At 48.6% G+C, this 18763-nt stretch overlaps 1 protein-coding gene across 1 annotated transcript in view; it reads left to right on the forward strand.

Annotated features, from left to right (window-relative positions):
- The window catches only part of LOC142590236 (uncharacterized), a 231838-nt gene that overhangs the window by 179190 nt on the left and 33885 nt on the right, over positions 1 to 18763 (forward strand). The window contains exon 3 of the mRNA XM_075702164.1: positions 3446 to 3582. The gene's annotated coding sequence lies outside the window, so the exon portion shown is untranslated. The remainder of the gene's footprint in view (positions 1 to 3445; positions 3583 to 18763) is intronic.

The raw sequence follows: 18763 nt of genomic DNA on the forward strand, positions 1-18763 counted from the left end.
GGAGGAACGCAGCGGCCACATGCATTTGTTTGCGCACTGCGCCAACGGGTCCTCTCACTTTCTTTAATTGGTCGTCGACGTTAGCTCACCTAGAATTTGTGTGGTGCGAAAAAGGTGGTGGCGAACACATGATAAGAACACGATGGTTCTTAAGGGGCTATAAAAACTTAGACCATACTGTGTGTATATATATATGTATATAATGTAATTTCGAACAGAAGGGTCTGGTATGCACGTAGTTTAGAAAACATGAGCACACTTGCGAAACAACCTACGCTTACTTGCTTGCGTTTCGGGAGAGCCACGGCCGAAACGGCGCGACGTTACCGTGCGGTGCAGAGAGGGGCAAGACTCCTCTCCCCCCTTCCCAACCAGTCGATGCGCCTATGGTTCGACTTACGTGCAACATTCTCTGTGCGCTTCGTCCCAAGCTGAAGGCGACAAACTGGCCCGTGGCTCGAGCTGCCAGCCATACGCTGGTCACCGCTAAAACGGCTTTTTCTTTTTGTGCAGATATGCGCTGTAAATGGTTTTCAGTATAATTACTACTTAACTCGCCTTAGATTACGGTGAAGATGCGCATTCCCTGTACTCGCCACGACGCCTGCGACGCCGCTGAGGCGTTCCTAATCACACCGGCATTCCGAGACGCCTGCTAGCTGCCAGAGCTCTGTTTCTGGTACAAAAAAGCGCCCCGTATTCACAAAACTTTCTTAAGCTAAAAGCGTTCGTACCAGCGAATAGTGATGCAGGACATATTATTATCGAAGGCGTTCAGCCAATGAAAGACGGCACTTTCGAACGAAAAGCTTTATGAATTTGGCCGTAGATGTTTCCTCGCGTGCCGAGCCGAGCTCACCTCTTGACCCCGCGTATTCTTGGAGCAGCGTCGGAGAAGCTTCAGAACTGCGCCAAACTTGGCTACCGCGCTTGTGTCCTGTCCCTTATACTTTGTGGTTGCATGTGTTTGCGCTGTAAACAGTTTTCATGTCAAGTATGCACCAACTCGCCCAGAAAGAAGTTTTAATGAATAACGCGTTCAATGTTTTGCCCTTTCGCTGTTCTTTTAGATAAACAACGTAGTCATAATTACACCATGTTGCGTAAAGTTTTCACCAATTTTTCCACTGTGTCGTGCCTCCACGATAATGTAGACGACGGTGGTCAACCATTTCGGGAGCAACTGTAGTTTTCTGTCTAGCTTGTGTATGTTTGCTAATCTTTTGTACTTACTAAGTGTAATTGTTTTTGCATGCTAGAAACGTGCGGTGCAGTATGTCTGAGATAAAAAAATATGTGACAGTATGACTCCTTTAGCGATCTTTCTTGAATACCAGTAGATCTGTCTGGGGCGCGTACATTAAGTTCGAATAATTCCTATGTGGGAGGCGCCGCCGTGCGTAATGGCGTGTTCAGATATGCTATGTGAGCGGTGCTTCAAACTGCACGTCTCAAAGCTAACTATCATCTTACGCAAGCAGACACGGCAGCATAGTGACTTCAGTGAAAAGTCAGAGAAATGAATCTTTATTTTATGTTGTCGTTCTTTCAGAGGTAATTATTAAAGAAATACCTTTTACGTCGTACCTTTATTTGCAGAAACTGTACACTAGTGTACGAGCAATGTTCGTTCGCGTGTGCGTTCTATTATACACCGTCTGATCGGTGGCCCAATTGGACGGCTCTGTGCCATGCGATGGGCCGAATCGCAACGCATCCCTAGTGCCATCGTCAGGCGAGCTTTCGCTGTCGCTTCTCGGTTGCTTTTAGTGTGGGACGCTCTGCACCAGCTCTCTAAGCCACCGTTGTCTATACTGTATCCGATCCCCGTCGAGTGTCTGCGGTCGATCGCACCCACGCGAGTCGTGCGCTAATTGCGTCGACAATCCCGACGGAGTATGCTATACTTTGTTGCAGCTGCCGCGGTAAACCGCTGCGTGTATCACACTTTTACCTTTTCCTGGGATTAGGGTTTTCCTGCGCACCCTCTTCCTCCCCCCCCCCCCCCCCACCGCTCCCCGTTCTGGTGATCTGACTTCCTGCAGCATTCGTTGATTAATCAGTGCCGCGCAGAGGTGGGTGTGCTTGTGAACGTTGTTCTTACTTTTTGTGTGTGTCTGCGTTTGTGTTAGTCAGTGCGATTGTGTATGTTTGTGTGCGCGTGTGCGCAAGAGAGATAAGAAGTTGGAGTGCCTGCAGTCACGAACGTGAAACGTGACCAAGCGATCGCGAGCGCGCGAAGTGGCGATCTCACCGTGGCAATTATTACATTCTTGCTCTGACATTGCCGCAGTGTAGTTAGAACTTTGAGATACTCGTCACGGCTACATGTTGTCGGTATTTCTTTTTTTTTTATAATGAGGAAGTAGTATGCGCTAACGTGCCCTTACCCATGCTATATATGTATAATTTGTGCTCTTTTCTGCTACGCACTTGGTCAAACTGTGTACGTGCTGATGAAGAAGCTTCGTTACCTGTACGTCAATTTTGCTACGCTGACTGCGTTTCCTGACCTCCTACCTAGACAAGAGCCTCCTCTACCTAAACTGCATATAAACACTTCAATATATATTAGTTCAGGTTGTCTATCGTTCCGTGCATTCCCAAAAAGCTTTATTCTGATCCGACTTTCACTTTTTATAAATTGCTTTGATGTAGCGATTCCAATGGAATTAACGGACTCCCCGTAAAGTGAATCTGCGCGTGCTCTGAACACAAGCTGGCTGACAAACATTCCGAGCGCCCTCTCTAACGAAGGCGGATTCCATAGATATCCGCGCACTGAAATTTCAGTGAATTAGAGGGCGCATTTACCTCTACGAGGACAAATGAAACACTGCGTGGCTGAAAACGATGACACGGCTGGATTCTTTATTTTTTCTTTCGGTTATTCGTGTTTATAACAGTAGAAATTCCCCTTAATAAAGACTTACATAATACAGAATAAAGACAAGGAGAAAGTTCTTAGGATATTAGTCGGTGCTTCATCAAAGTGTGGGAACGGCCCAGTTGGTGATCCGTGTTGTTTCAACAGCGCAGAAGCAGACGAAGGATGAACAAAAAGAAAAAAAAACGAAGACAAGCGCCAACAAGGCGCTTAATAACCGTGGATTGTCTAATTAACGAGCACTCGTGTTGGTTAATCGTGGCTTGGTCAGAAGGAGCGCACTGAGAAAGCACCTACGCATAAAAAAGTAAGTATATATACACACAGAGAGCTTTCTGTATGTATCGCCTCGTTTTCCGCCAATGTTTTCTGTAAGTTGTCTACCTTTTAACATGGCCTAAATAAATCCGGAGCCTACTCCGGATTTATCTATACAGCGTGCCCAAAAGACAAACTGCAGCCACTCGCGCATAAAGAACACACGAAACCTGATGAAGTAAACCAAACGGAGCATGTCATGTCAGAATTCACACCACAGCTGCCGTTCAACTCGTGCAGGGGAGACGTTCTGGCTGCTGTCCCACTCACCAGGCCTCTTCTGGGATGAGGCGACTCGGAAGGCCAGTGCCGTTGCAAGGGCGGTTCCAGAGGTCGTAGCAGCGCGCTTGGCGCTAAGGAGAGACTATCATCAGGAGGTAAGGGCTGTACCTTCGCTGATATCATGCATTTGCAGAGAAGTCGGAGCGCCTAGCTGGTTTCTTTGTTCTGGTGCTTCTTAGAAAGAACGCTGCTTCCCGTTCTGTCGCGCTGTGCTTTCGTGCTCGGTGCCATCCACAATCTGTCGAGTGGATTTTCTTTTTTACCTCAAGAGAACAAATGCTGTTCTCTGTAATAGCACCTTTGCGGAAACTGAGTCCGAAGAGTAGTTGGAATGCTGGTACCAGACACTTCACTGCCGAGCTCCCACACCTCCTCGTGACGACTACGGTAGAACAAGCGCCGCTCGTGAAGACGGGCGAAGTCTTGTTTTCTGCACTCCAGAGCTCTACTGGCGGCGAGCTCCACCACTGGAAAAGCTGGCGCTGCCTTCGGCATGACGTCGTATGAGGGATCACGTGGACACAGGGGCCCCGTCGGCTGCTTCGGGAGTGCCGAAGTAAGCTGAAAAAGAAAGCTTAAAATCCCATCTGCGCAGCGGTTCTGGGGAGGCCGGGAGATTTTGCTTGCTTCGGGTGTCTACTTGAAAACATTTGAAACGCTATAATAGGTAGTAGCTGCCTTTGAAGGCGTACAATTGACATGGTAGACTATTGCTCGGTGCCGCAGCGCCGGACGTACGCAACGGAGCCCGGTATCGGCCTTCACATGGAGCCGTGAGACAAGAAGCTGCGTAAAGTTTGGATCGCGAGACTTAGAACCGGCAAGCAGCCGTCCGCTACAAGTCAGGTGTGCAGCAAGCCCTTCCGCGAGCAATATTTCTGCTACGGCGTCGGGGCTGTGATGTTCAGTGAGTAATACAAAGCGCACACTGAGACGCTCGACCGTGCGCGTTGCCTGGCTAATGTCGCGAAGCTCCGGTTTATGAACTTGTTGATGCTAGATACTATCAAGTTCACTGGAATGGAAACGGAACAGTAAAAAGCACATAAAGAAGGCATGGCGTATGCTCATGTTTGTGCTAGCACCAAACAATGAATGTATACTGGGTTAAGAAAAAAGAAGTAGCGAGGAAACTGCTCGCTGAGAAGACCGATAAACGTACAGTGCGATGTACTTGATAAATAATGATATTGAAACGCCGAATAATTTAGAAGAAACGAAAAAAAAGAAAAGATTGAATCGCCGCGACGGTACGTCACAAGTCGCCATAGGCGTCGAAGTCCCTAGTTATAGCGATATTATTTTTTAACAGGTCTTACAGCGCCCTCGCAACAATGGTTCCTTGTGTACAGTCAAATGCTCATACGCTGCGGCCTAAAACTCACGGCACGGTGTGAAAACGCGCTCGCCGCGAAAGCGACGCTTTGTGCCTGGACATGCATGCAGAGGCGCAGTCGGTCGCTGCGAGCTCGTGCAATCGTTGCACTGAGGCTTCATTCTGTTATACTCCATTTGGTTATACAGACAGCCCGCTATAAATATGTATATCTCGTACTTTGCTCTCAGCGAATGCCTACCTTTCACGCAAGGGTTCGGAGTACGCCACCGCGGCGACCGCGCGCAGCGGACGTTCACTGTACGTATTGGGTAAAGAGATAGCGTCGGTAAACGATTATGTGCTTTCTGTTTGCCCAAGGTTATTAGTCTGACAGTAAAGAACTTCTCTTGCTTCGAGGCTACTTACAGAAACGTCCAAGAGGGCTCCCGCGTGGTGTTTTTATTCAGCGCCCACAGCCGAACCTATGAGGAGCGCGTAGCTTTATCCCTCATACTACGCAAGCGAGGCCCATCCCATAGATGGCGACTCCGTGTGTACTCGCCGCCAATGCCGCTGCTGCTCACTTCTGAGGAGTCGTGGTTTGGTCACATCATCGTCAAGATAGTCGATGCATTAGCAGCACGATCGTGGCAGATCAATCGGAGAAAGGTTTGGGTGCGGGAGGGAAGAGTCGGCGTGGTGGCGCCTGCCTAGTTGTGCCAACCAATGAGAGACAAGCTTGTCTGAGAAACCACCCGGAACTTCACAGTTCGGGGGTGCAATATAAATAAAGAAATTGCCGACGATTGCGTCACTTCCGAATGCGATATTTGAGCGCAGCTCTTCAGCTGTTTCGGCTTTTCGATATATTGAGGCAAATGATTCGAGAAAGAAATGTATGTACAGTTACAGACAACTCTTTATTCTTCACACGTATTCCTTCTTCAAGAAACACTCCACTCCTAGTTCTTGATAGTCATGAAGGTAGCTTTGTGGTGGCAGAAATAGACCGATCTGTGGTCGATTTGCTGCCCCAATGCCTGGTTCGGCATAGCGCACGTCTGGATTCCGGCGGCGACGGCGCTGGGACTCTGCTCGGGCAGCTCGTTTAGCAGCAGCGGCAGACGAAGGACTTCCAGGGGTTGCCTCGCTCGTGGCTCAGAAAGAACTGGCTGAGAATAAACCATTTATATAGGCTGACGGATTATATTATGATGTAAACCGTCTGTGAGCCTCGGACAACCCGTCTCGTGCGGAACATTTCGCACCAGCCGCCGCAAACGGAGCGTAGCTTGGCGCAACTGCCTCGCTTATGGGGAGGTAGCGCGTAGGCGCATAGGAACGTTGCGCGCTGAAGAGATGGCAGCGACTGACTGACGCCGCTGACGCTGCTAGCGAGTCAACTGAAGGTGGCTGTCCGTTTCGGCTTGGCAAGCGCGCATCGAGATCAGCCGCCACCGAGCCGGCGCTCTGATTGCCGCCGCACAGGGTTGTAATTGGAGGAAGAGCGAAGAGAGCAAGGCTCGCGCCGCGCTCGAGTGATGGTGCCAGGAGCGCACGCAGCTAGAGCGGCGCGCTGGCCCCGGCTACGGATCTGGTTACGGCGAGGGAATGGGCGCCTAACTCAGGAACGGGCGCCAAAAAGCTGCGCACTAACAATTCACCGATGATTACGCTACTCCCTAATGCCAAATTTCAGCGTAGTTCCATACGTGCTTTCATTGCGCGATGTATTGACAAGCGCGGGCGATCTGTGTCGTGCGGCACGTTGCAAACAGAGCAAAGTGCGGCACGACTGCCTCGCTAATCTGGAAATGGCTAGAGCCAGCGCGTGGGTGACGCGTGGGCGCGATTCACAGTAGCCGCCGTCGGCAGACCTCACCGACGACGCGCGCTACTCTGGCGCCATCTCGTAGCCATTGTCGCCGCACTGCGCTTTTCTTCTCTCGCTTTCGCCATACCCTCCTCCGCTTTCCATCGCATGGTTCCGCTGCGCCCTCATCTCCACTTTCTTCCTCGTGTCTTTCATGTTCCGTTGCGCTCTGCGGTCGCTTTGATCTTTCTGGGCGCTTGTTCGCACGGTTACGCCGAGGCACGACGCCGAGGCACGCCGACCCTCGGCGCAGGAACTGGCGCCTAAAAGCTTTGATTTAAAATGATTTGTAACATTCAGTGTACTGAGTTCACTTCCCAGCCCCTATCTTCACAATTTGAGTCAATAAAATGTGTAGTGTCATAGGGTCCACAGGCTAATCTTCATCATACTATACTATAGTTCATGCAGAGCGAAGGCACCTCCTAACTGTTTTCTGCAGTTGTCCATGCCTTGCTTCAGCTAACCACATCCTGTGCCAGCAGATTCTCTAATCTCAACAACACACGTGATGTTTTGCTTCCCTCGCATGCCATTTAACAGTGAAGCTTGCGGTCGGTTGCTGGCTGTTTTCTATTGGCTGCCAATGTCTTCCCGAGTGGACAACTAAGCTGTCGTAACTTGGAACAACAAAGATGGTGCTTTGAACGCAGCGTTAGCTACTCTTATAATCGTCCTTTCAGCATAGAAAGGCCATGAAGTAAGGCGTCGTGACAACAATCAGCTATGAAAGCTTTATTAACCTTCTTTACTGAATGTGACATTCTATCTATGTATGAACACTTTTCGTGTCTTTGTGTGCTAATGTCGTCTCGCAGCATTATTTGTGGGTTATAGATTGTTTGGTGCGCTAGGTTTCTTTTTTATATTGGTTCTTGCCGTTTAAACACGTTAACGAAATGTGATTTATTGCCAGACCGTCTACGTTTTCATATGACCTCATGTTATCATCATTTGCTCAATGGACAATCTATTGTTTGTGGAGAAGTCGGCGACACCGCACTTGCCAACAGATCTCGTTTCATCAGAATACATCAGTCACAAACCTGGGTGGCTGGGTGAGTGTCACTGACTATGTACCCGAACGCGAATAGCCAATTACTTAGGTAACAGTTTATGTACCCGAATCGAGTACTCGCGTCACTGGATATGTGACAATTCTTGGCCGATCCTCCGGAACTGGCCAGTGCCAGCGGGTACCTGTCCGAATGCACTTGCATAACAAGAGGCCAGAAGTAAAGAAGTCGGCAACTGAAGCAGCCGAGTGTGGAGAAAGAAGTGAGCAAAGTGTGACTCGAGCGTACTTCGAAGTACGAGGGTTGGACTGCAGATATGGGAAGAAGTCGGCAACAGAAAATTGAAGGCGTCAGCTATAGAGAAGTGAAGAAGTGTGGAGATAGAAGTGATGTAAACAAAGTAGACGCAGTTGACATCTGGGATGAAATAGAGACGTTGTAATGTTTCTGCAAGTAAAAAAAAAGAAATCTTAATTCGCTTCTCAGCGATTACCACACATGCGCGGTATACGACGTTCACATTTTTCTATTGATACTAATTCGAGCAGCCTATTGGTCTATTAGTTTCATGAACGGCTGTGTTACGTGAAAACCGCATTGCGGCGTTGTTTTCAAGGATAACGATAACTATTGGTCAATAAAGGAAAGTTTCTGCCACATGCATTCTAAGCCTGTTTTTTTCTTTTGTTCATCTGGAAATTTTCCTTTGAACGATGCCCTGTATATACATGGCCTCGATAGCTGCTCTCTTTACAATATTCAAGGTGATATATGCCATTGATCAACTCCAGTTCTCCCGCTACTTTATTAAGCATTGTCTTAATCTTCTACCAGCAAATCAGCAAAGCTACCCTGAGACGTCCTTCGTCAATTGGTGAGCGCTGCCTAAAGAAAGAAAAAGAAAATAATACATCGCGAACGCTTTCCAGCTCTTTCAGTTTTCCATCCTACCCTAAGCCTTCGACAGTTAAGGCGTTCAAACGTTTGTCCTTATTCATCTCCAATTTCACTGAGCAGTGCCGCTAGGATCAAACTCGCCACATCGGTCTCAGCAGCACACAGTCACTGGGTCCTTGTGTATGCAGTTTCGTGCTCTGCAGCTGCTTTCACGCGAAACGACCGGTAACCGGACATGCACGAAAGGACGACGAAAGTGCGCGCAGTCCCCACGAAGAATGTTTGGGCCATGATTGATTCCGAACATGCGACCGCGAATGCGTGCTGGCTCATCGATCGCCTTGCGTGCTACCGGCTTCTGGGGAGGAGTTCGTCCGTGCTCCCATCCCTCTTCTGTATTCATAGAAAAAGAAAGGGCATAGTTCCGAGGCTACGTAATAGGCATGGAACGCTTAGGCGAGTCCGCTATGGATATCCCCGAGCTGATCAATGGTACTTGGCATGCTGAACGGACGCCTGCGCTCCGCCTCAATCACTGACTGCAGTACCGCGAACGCCGTAGATGGTCACGTGAGTCGTTCGGGAGAGGGAACTTTCAGCGAGCGTACGAGTAACGATAAAGGCCGAGCCCGTTGTGCGCCACTAACCCATCCGGGATTATACGTTTAATGTGGAGCCGCTCACGGACGGATCGGGGGATTAGCTGTGGCCAAGCGGGCGAGCGCTTCCTTCTGGGTCTATCTCCCGATCCGCTGACATCGGTAAAGTCGCCTACACCATGCTGCACAACGTTTGTGAGGCGGAGTGTGACGGAGGATCGTTTGGGAGATCAACAACAAAAAGCAGAATCATAAAGGCAGAGGAAGCGAACTACGAACTCGTAAAGCGGGAGGTGAATGAAAATACTAGAAGCGATAGTCACGGCTTCGCACGGGACAAGGCTTTCATTTTTAATGCTGGAAAACTCAAAACCGTTCTGCCCACGAAAACCCGTTTTGACTCATCAGGTATACACGACACCCTCTGCAAAGAAAAGCGACCTTTTAACTTACATAGGTTCTATTATCTGAGTTGTTGCTTATTCAACTGGTTGCTTTTCTGTGTTGTGAAAAACGATAAATATGAATAAAAACTTATATTATCAAAGAGACAGACAAAAGGCGAATAAACGGATGTAGTCTGATGGTTTGCTACGCTGTATTCAGAAAATGAAATTCAGGTAAGAACGATGTGAGAAAAGAAATAAACAGGAAAAAAAATCAATATTCCAGTACACGGGTCTCGAAATAACGCCGTTTTAGCGACCTTAAAAGCCCTGCTGCATTACTTAAAAGAAAGCTGATTTTCCGATAAGTTGCGACTTTGTGACATTATACAATGCTGTATGTCTCTTTGTGTGACGACATGTAAATGTGCGTAAGATTCTGTTGTGTTTTGACAGACAGTGTGACAGCGCGCAAGAAAATGACGTCCGACAGTTCTTGCCTTGGCAGATATATCCTGAATCTTAATTTATAGTCACAAATCACGAAGAGTGGAAGTTGACAGAAAACACCTCTAAAATGCCTGAATTCGAAGTCATATATACGCAATGTCTGTGTATCCTGTAATATATGAAAACCCGTACTGCTTGGTATAAAAGCTAGTGCTTCTTAAGGTTCTCGCGAGGGCATTATCAAACGCAGAGATCATGAGTGCGGGCAAAACAATTATATTGGTTAGCCTCCAAGCAGGGAACCTTAAGCTGTTGAAACTGCTGAGGAAAGAAGCCGAAAAAAAAAAGTTTTTTAAACACTGCACTGCAAGACACTGCTGCAAGATAAACATTACGAGCAAGGTGCCATGTCAGATATGGGTAGTGGCCGCTACATATAAGCACCAGCCTCTTCCTAAACGCAGTTAATACCACAGTTAATAAAAGACAACGGGTAGTCTGCATCAAGGGACGCAGCCGCTGTGGGCTACGTGAGAGCTCCTGTGGGTGCTGTGGGCGCGAATCAGCATCTCTACGCCGTGCGGCCTGAGTCTTAATTTCCGCGCCATTTGGGGACCCTCCGTGTCGAACTCGGGGGGACGCCATAACCGAGCAAGCGTGAAAATTCGCGCCAGATAATTGCTCACGTGTAGGTGCCTTTTGACTCCCGATGAGCCCAGGCTTGAGGTTCGATGGAGTGCTCCTACTACGGCTGTGTAGACTCTCCCAAACGCGACTGTGCGCGCCCGCATGGACAAACGCGCTGCCAAGTTACGTGGCTCTACGAGTGCCGAGCGAGAAGCTAAATTTAGCCCCGATTGCATCGGGTGTGGCGTGACAACAGCGCCACCAGTACACGCGAAGTAATGCGAAGATGTGGGTTCATGCCCCGTCTGCATGCGTGCGGCCAGTTGTACTTCTCATTCACTTTTATTTCCGCCAATTTGTCGTTTCTTTGATTCAATTAATGAGTACATGTAATTCTCCCTTTGCTGTACTTGGTGTCTTTGTTGGCTTCTCGTGATATGGACCCGACACAGTTGCTCGAATAGCTGCGCCGACATGTACAAATCATACGTGACAGGTATGCACACGTGTACAATGAAGATGCGACCGATTGGGTTTACGTATACGCGGTGTGCTCTGGCGGCATAAGAGAGAAATGCGCCATGAATGTGCACATGGAGTGGGTACACACGTAGCTGCTACGAATGAGAACGGATGCTTTGACCCACCAAGACCAGGCAGGTCGCAAAAACATGCTTCTTGCGCCCGTCAGGAGACCGACACGAAGGGAGACGGAATCCTTGCCGAAGGAATTCCTCTTCCCCGATGAAGAATAGCTCCTCACAAAGCAGGTAAAAAGCTCGGTTACGCAACAGCTCTACAGGAAGGGAAACAAACAGCGCGACGACGACCGCCTGCGGCAACTGCATCGCAGCGGTGTCGCCACTGCAGAATGCACCGGCAACTACGAGAAGGTGCGCGAAGTGGCCCCTCGAACAGTGGCCGGAAAAAGACGATCTTTCTGAAGCCGCCGAATGTCTCGCACATGCCCCCCGCCCCAGAAAACCCGAGCAATCACACGATGCCTCGCGACATTCTGATTCGCCTCCTGAAGCGGGCCGTACATTACAGTTGAATGTACAACGTTTTAAAACTAGCCAGGTAATTAGAGCACCCATTTTTTTCTATCGTAGTACAGGAGGAAATATCTGAACGCTAACCTAGGTGGCTCTTTCTATTTCTACTTTCTCACCCATATATCTTCCATCTGAATGTGGTTCCTGTAAGTTTTATTCCGGTTTTGTTGCTTCTTTGTTGCGACTTTGTTCCTTTCCCGAACGCCTCGCCGAGTCTATATTGGGACGTCCAATTTCGCTCGCTGCGGCTTTGTCTGTTCAGTTGTCACTCCCGAACTGCACCGTTCTTCTTTCACTAGTCCCGGTGCAAATTGGCAATGCGCTCCCTGCGGGCGGCGTCTGCAGGCGACGTCTAGGCACGCCTTGATTCATTGGCGAAGCGGCTGTAGTCATCGTACAAGAGATAGAGAAGAATAGCGAACAAGAAATAAAGAGGAAGGGTGTGGAAACTAATGGGAGAGAAGCGCATTTCGTCGCATCTGCGTGGGAAAAAAAAAAAGCACCGGCAATTAGCCGTTCGAGCGCCTAATCGTCGCGCCGGTGCTAATTTGAGCGCCTCGTCGGCGTATGCATGCGTAATTACTACGCGTTATCTGCGGCCTCGCCTAATTAAACGTCAATCACATTCCTCTTCTCATTAACAATGACGTGAAGCGCTCGCTACAGTCTCAAATTGTCTCGAAGGTTGTCTTTGGTTCGTAAAATGTGGTTCAATATTTACGACACACAAAGATTGTTTCGACATGCACTAAGCGCATTACCGCGTACGAATGTTCCTTGTTAGGAATCCTTATGGTTTTAAGCAAAATGATTCGCTTCTACCTTTGCCCTTCTAAGTACTTTAACACCGGTACTCCCGTAGCCCCCAAAAATAGGTGGGTCGCCGAACGCTCACACAATGTGGTCAGGGCAAAAAATGAGTTTTGACCTACGCTTCGTTTTGGCGAAGTGTGCATATTATTGGGAAAGCGTTGCCCTCCGCGTGAGAATGTAGCAAGACGTGCATGACAGTCTTCTCCTTGGCAAGATTATTTGCCCCGTGAACGTAGCAGATTTACGGATTACTGATTAGCCATGTTTTCCTAGGGCGCCTGCGCTTCAAAATTGTTGCTCAGAAAATAGCCCCGCTCTCTCGGTTTTTCTGCCCTCCTGGTCATAGATGGATTTCAGGATCAACAATTTGTGTTGTCTGACGATCACATCTGCTGCTGTTACCGACCCAGAGCTGATAGGCCTCTCTTATCGTACAGTTTCGCTCTTTCCAAGCTTGTGAAAAGTGGCATAGCGAAAATGTGTTTGAACAATGCACTGAAGAAATCGTGCTCTCATTTAATTTCTTCCGGTTTTCAACAAGCGGTAGTGCGGTTGAGTGAGGATGGCTTCCCGACTAATTTGTTTGTGTCAATTACTGAATCACTGCTCAGAGCAACGCCGTCAGGAGAGGCTGGGTTCTCGACGTCAGCTAGCGCAGAGTCTGTTAAAAAAAGAAAATTTCGCCGTAATTTCTTACATTCACCCACCACTTATCGCATAACCTGAAGAAGATAGAACTACGTGGAAAGGTTGACGTAGTATTCACAGCTCCAAACAAGCTTAGAATATTGTCTGCAAAAGCAAGGCCATATAGTAAAACAAAGGACGCGTGCAAAAAGCAGCACAAAAAGGGGTACGCTAACTGTAGGACTTGTGTTATTTACCGAATTCCATTGCCCTGTGGAAAGAGTTATATCGGACGAACCGGCAGATGAATTAATGACAGCCTTAGGGAGCACTCCAATGAAGCTAACAAGCCTTCGCCGGATGGCTTCCTCGCAGTTCATTGTCATAACAGCGGATGTGTGCCGCGATTGGAAGATGCAGTTATTATCGGGAGAAGCTAATGCGAAGTAACTCGTCGCACCATTGAAAGTGTTCGCCTTGAAGAGTTTGGCAATGCTTGTGTTAGCTGATCGTCCACGTCACTATCAAAGAAGGAGTTGGAGTTCCTGCGCATGCGTTAAGCATGGTAGTTTTTGCCTAGTTTGCAAGTGAGTTGTGCTATCATTTGTTCTGTTGCCTTGTCAGTAGACACGTGCTTATTAAAAGAAAAAAAAAACGCGAGAGGATAAACATGAGGGCATAAAAGTGCGGTTCGTCGCGGAAGTTAGCGTGTGTGTTAGCGTGTTAGCGGAAGTACTGTGTGTGTATCTGTTTTCTCTTCTACGTCCTTGTGCTACTTGCGCTACAGGAAAAAAAAAATAAACTGCAAAATGCATAGTCAAGTGTTGCTAGTATAATCAAATGTTGCTGTCTTGTATGCCAGCAGACGAACTTGAGGTGCAATTTGCTTAGGAAATCTTGAAAGGAAGCACAGTTTACGGCATGCATTGCTGGTAACAAGATTAATGTGTTTTGTCCAATTAAGGTTATATTGCTAATCAAAACACCTAAATACTTATTCTCTGTATCTTTAGAGAGCTTCACATTATTTGGAGCATAGACGACGGCAACAGGGTTCTTCTTTTTCGTAATTTTCATATAAACTGTTTTGTTAAAGTTAATGGAAATTTACCAGCTTTCACACCACGCAGAAACCTTCTGAAAGGCCTCGTTTAGTATTAGTTGACCGGTAGAATTTTTGACTGTGGTGTAAAGCGCACAGTCATCGACGAACATTTATGGTAACGGGGATATCGCGTGCAATGTCGTTAATATATATTAAGAAAAGTAAAGGCGCAAGCACCGAGCCTCGTGGCATGCCAGACTCAGTTGAAACTCGGCTTTACGGGTGACGTTTGAAAACGATACATTGTTGCCTATTGCTGAGATCAGCGTTCAGCCACGTTACAAGTTGTCTGTTCTGTAGTCGTTTATCGAGCTTATGAATTTATTTCTTGTACCAAACCTTGGTCCAGTGCTTTTTCGACGCCCATAAAGATTGCGTCAGTTTGATGTCTATTATTAATTGAGTTGGTAAAATCATGCAGTGTTTCCACAAGGTGCGTACAAGTTCAATACATTTCTTCTCAACCCACTCTGGTATTCAGTTGGCATTTTATGTTTTTCAAGAAACTCCGATATGGGGCGTTACGAATGACGTGCTCAAGTAGTTTACAAACAATGGACGTTATTGAGATTGACGGTGGTGAGTGACGGATTTCTTATTTGCACTTTTATTAGGCGTTTTTAACCTGGCAATCTCCCAGTCACTCGGTACTTGCCGTTCTAGCAGTGATTTCGAAAATAAAACATGGAGGTACTCAACGGCCCATTCAGCATACCCTTTCAAAAACAAATTTCGCGTGTTGTCCGGTGCACACGCTGTGATGACATCAAGGTTCACAAGCATATTGAAAAAAACCTTGTTCACTAATGACTACATCTATAATGATATTATAAGAAGCCAACCAACAGCGACACCAAGAACAACATAGGGGAAATTACTTTTGCCTTATAAATGAAATAAAGAAAAGATAAATTGAGGGAAATGAAAGTGGATGAAAAAACAACTTGCCGCAGGTGGGGAAACGATCTCACAACCTTCGCATGTATCCGAAGGTTGTGGGATCGTTCCCCACAAGCGGCAACTTGTTTCTTCATCCACTTTATGCGAAGGTTGTGGGATCGTTCCCCACCTGCGGTAAGTTGCTCTTTCATCCACTTTCATTTCCATCAATTTATCGTTTCTTTATTTCATTTATTAAGCACAAGTAATTTCCCCTATGTTGTCCTTGGTGTCATTGTTGGTTGGCTTCTTATGACATGAATAATAACAATAGGGTCCCTTGGTTAACACCTTTTCTTCTCGTTTATTACAACTCCTGTAGGTGGCACAGAGATACAACGCTATCTTGGGGCAAAAATGCAGATTTAAAGTACTCAATAAACTAATGACTACTGTTGGGAACTCGGCGCTGACGCCCGTTGTTGCACCTGGGTCGCAAGCCCCAAGGGTAGCGTTGGCCTGGCGGCCTGGGGCACAACTGGAAGCATCCGAAGGTCCCGGCAAAGCATGAGTCGACTGGTAACAACAAAACAACTTGTTTATTCTAACATCGCAAAGAGTTGGCGGTCAGGTCGACCGAAGTAGAGAGACGGGAGTGCACGTTACTCAACAGAAGAAATCGGAGCCTCCCTTGGCGTCCGGGGGCAGCTGCTTTTATACTCTCGCAGTTGAGGGCAAGAAGGAACCCCTCTAAGACGAGCACGTGACTGTGCCGCTCGGGCACAATGGGATGAGAAGGTGGCGCAGCCGTCGTGCCGGCGCCGCTTGGGCACAATGGGAAGAGAAGGTGGCGCATACGTCGTGCCGGCGCCGCTCGGACCCCCTCGCTTCACAGTTGGGGGAGCTCCTCTCCCCGGCTGCCGCGCTTCGACAAGCGTGGGCACCAACATGCACATACACACACACACGCACACGAAGACACCTGGCATTGGAACATGCCTGGACGCGCTTGGCAGGGAGGCGTAGCGGCGGCGCCGAACGGGCCAAAAAGTCTGCCGCTTTGAACGAAGCCCCGGCGTCCGTTGCATCCGCGCCGGCTAAACCGCGCGTCGTAGGCGAAACGTAACAGACCGCCCCGCCGGGGGAAGGAGATCCCGATGGTCAGGGGACTGCATCCGCTGTCCGGAGGGATGTCGCTCGATGATGCTCATAACCGAAGTCGGGCGTCCCTCGACGTTTCTTGAGCGCAGCGCACAGAGAAGGCCTCGTTCTCTCGTTCAGGTTCGCACGGGACACTGCAAAGTGACTTCGGGAGAGTTCACATTTTTGTTCTTGTTCCCGGCAAGCGTTAGAACTACGCTGAAACTCAACCGCTTAGTCAGCAAGCACGGCACAACCCTCACTAAGCCCTGCCAGGCTCTTTCCCCTTCTATACCACTGCCTAGTTCCTTACAGTAGTCTAGCAGCACTCAGAACGCGTCCACAAATTGGAAAATTGCACTAGAAAGCATGTCATCAATTTGAAACACTAAACAAAAGCAATATGTTAAAAATCCTGCCTCAGGAAGAAAAACATCAGTAACAAACAATTTTGAGGCTGATTCCTACGTTAGGGGCTTCGACTTAAGCCATCGGCGTTACCGTTGAGACTCCCCTTTTTGTAACGCACCTCAAAGGAATATTGTTGCAAAGCGAGGCTCCAGCGCAGGAGGCGGCCATTTTTGGGAGAGATGGTCTGCAGCCATTGGAGAGGGCAGTGATCCGTCTCAATGATAAACCTCGAGCCGGCTAGATAGCATGACAATTTCTGAACGGCCCACACGAGACATGCACACTCTTTCTCGGTGGCGCTATACGCCTGCTCACGACTGGTCAGCTTACGACTAGCATACAGGACGGGGTGTTCTACTTCTCCATTTTCCCGTTGGCACAGTACAACGCCCATGCCTCGCTCACTAGCATCGCACTGAACAACGAACCCTTTTGTATAGTCTGGCGATCGTAGCACAGGCTGGCTTGTTAGGGCACTCTTTAGGGCGCTAAAAGCTCTTTCCTTTGTCTCGTCCCATACGACTGTTTGCGGCTCTGTTTTTCTTAGAGCATCCGTCAGGGGAGCCGCGATATCAGAGTACCTGGGGATGTACCTCTGATAGTAGCCGGCGACACCTAAGAACGACCGAATATCGGTCTTCGTGCGCGGTTGCGGGAAGTCTCGCACAGCGGCCACCTTTATTTCAGAGGGGCGGCGACGACCCTGACCAATCATGTGACCGAGGTAGACAACCTCGGCCTGTGCTAACTGGCACTTGGGAGCCTTGACTGTCAAGCCCGCATCGCGCAGGCGGGTTAGCACTGCCCGCAAGTGTGCCATATGCTCAGACCAGGATGCGGAGAATATCGCTACGTCGTCTAGATACGGTAAAGCGAATTCTTGCTGTCCCCGCAACACTTTATCCATGAGGCTTGAAAAGCAGTATGGCGCGTTCTTCAAACCAAAACTCAACACTTTAGGACGGAATGTTCCCATTGGTGAAATGAACGCCGCATACCTACTAGCCTCTTCTGTAAGTGGAACCTGCCAATAACCCCTGACAAGATCTAGGGTGGAAATAAACTGAGCGCTACTAACTTTCTCAAGGCGCTCCTCGATGTTAGGGATCGGATAAATTTGATCCTTAGTGATGGAATTAAGCCTGCGGTAGTCGACGCAAGGACGAGGTTCCTTGCCCGGTACCTCAACTAAAATCAAAGGGGAGGTATAATCACTCTCACCTGCCTCAATAACACCGAGCTGTAGCATTTTCTTTACCTCAGCCTCCATAATATCGCTCTGGCGGGGTGACACCCGGTACGCCTTGGATCGTACTGGCTCTGGGGAGGTAAGTTCTATGTCATGAGTAAGGACAGAAGTCCTACCAGGCCTCTCAGAGAACAGACCTTGAAACTCTTGTAAGAGCTGGTGTAGTTCGGTTTTCTGCTCAGGCGACAGCGGTGCTTTACTGATAAGGTCACTAATGACTTGACCGGTGTCTTCCCTGTTCGTCACTGAGCCTAGTCCCGGAAGCTCGACCGTAAGCTCTTCGGGAACGTTTACCATCATGAACACCACTGCTTCCCTTTGTCTATAAGGTTTGAGCAGATTACAGTGGTAAACTTGCTGTGCTTTCCGCTTTCCTGGCAGACTCACCACGTAGTTAACGTCCGACAGTTTTTGAACAATCCGTGCTGGGCCCTCCCACTGCACGTCTAGTTTGTTGTTTAGCGATGTGCGCAATATCATGACCTCATCGCCCACCTCAAAACGACGGGCCCTGGCTGTCCGATCATAATAAACCTTGGCCCTCTGCTGGGCCTTTGCCATTGCTTCACCTGACAACTCCTGTGCCCTTCTTAAGCGTTCGAGGAGCTTAAGCACGTACTCCACCACGACTGGGTCGTCGCCCCTGCCTTCCCACGATTCTCGAAGCATGCGAAGCGGAGATGGCAGCGAGCGACCGTACACCAGCTCAGCTGGCGAAAACCCCGTAGCTACATGCGGCGCGGTCCTTAATGCAAACATCACCCCAGGCAGACACAGCTCCCAGTCAGTTTGATGTTCAAAACACAATGCTCTCAACACGCGCTTCATGAC

This window comes from Dermacentor variabilis, chromosome 8, assembly GCF_050947875.1.
Source record: "Dermacentor variabilis isolate Ectoservices chromosome 8, ASM5094787v1, whole genome shotgun sequence".
Classification (NCBI taxonomy): domain Eukaryota; kingdom Metazoa; phylum Arthropoda; class Arachnida; order Ixodida; family Ixodidae; genus Dermacentor; species Dermacentor variabilis.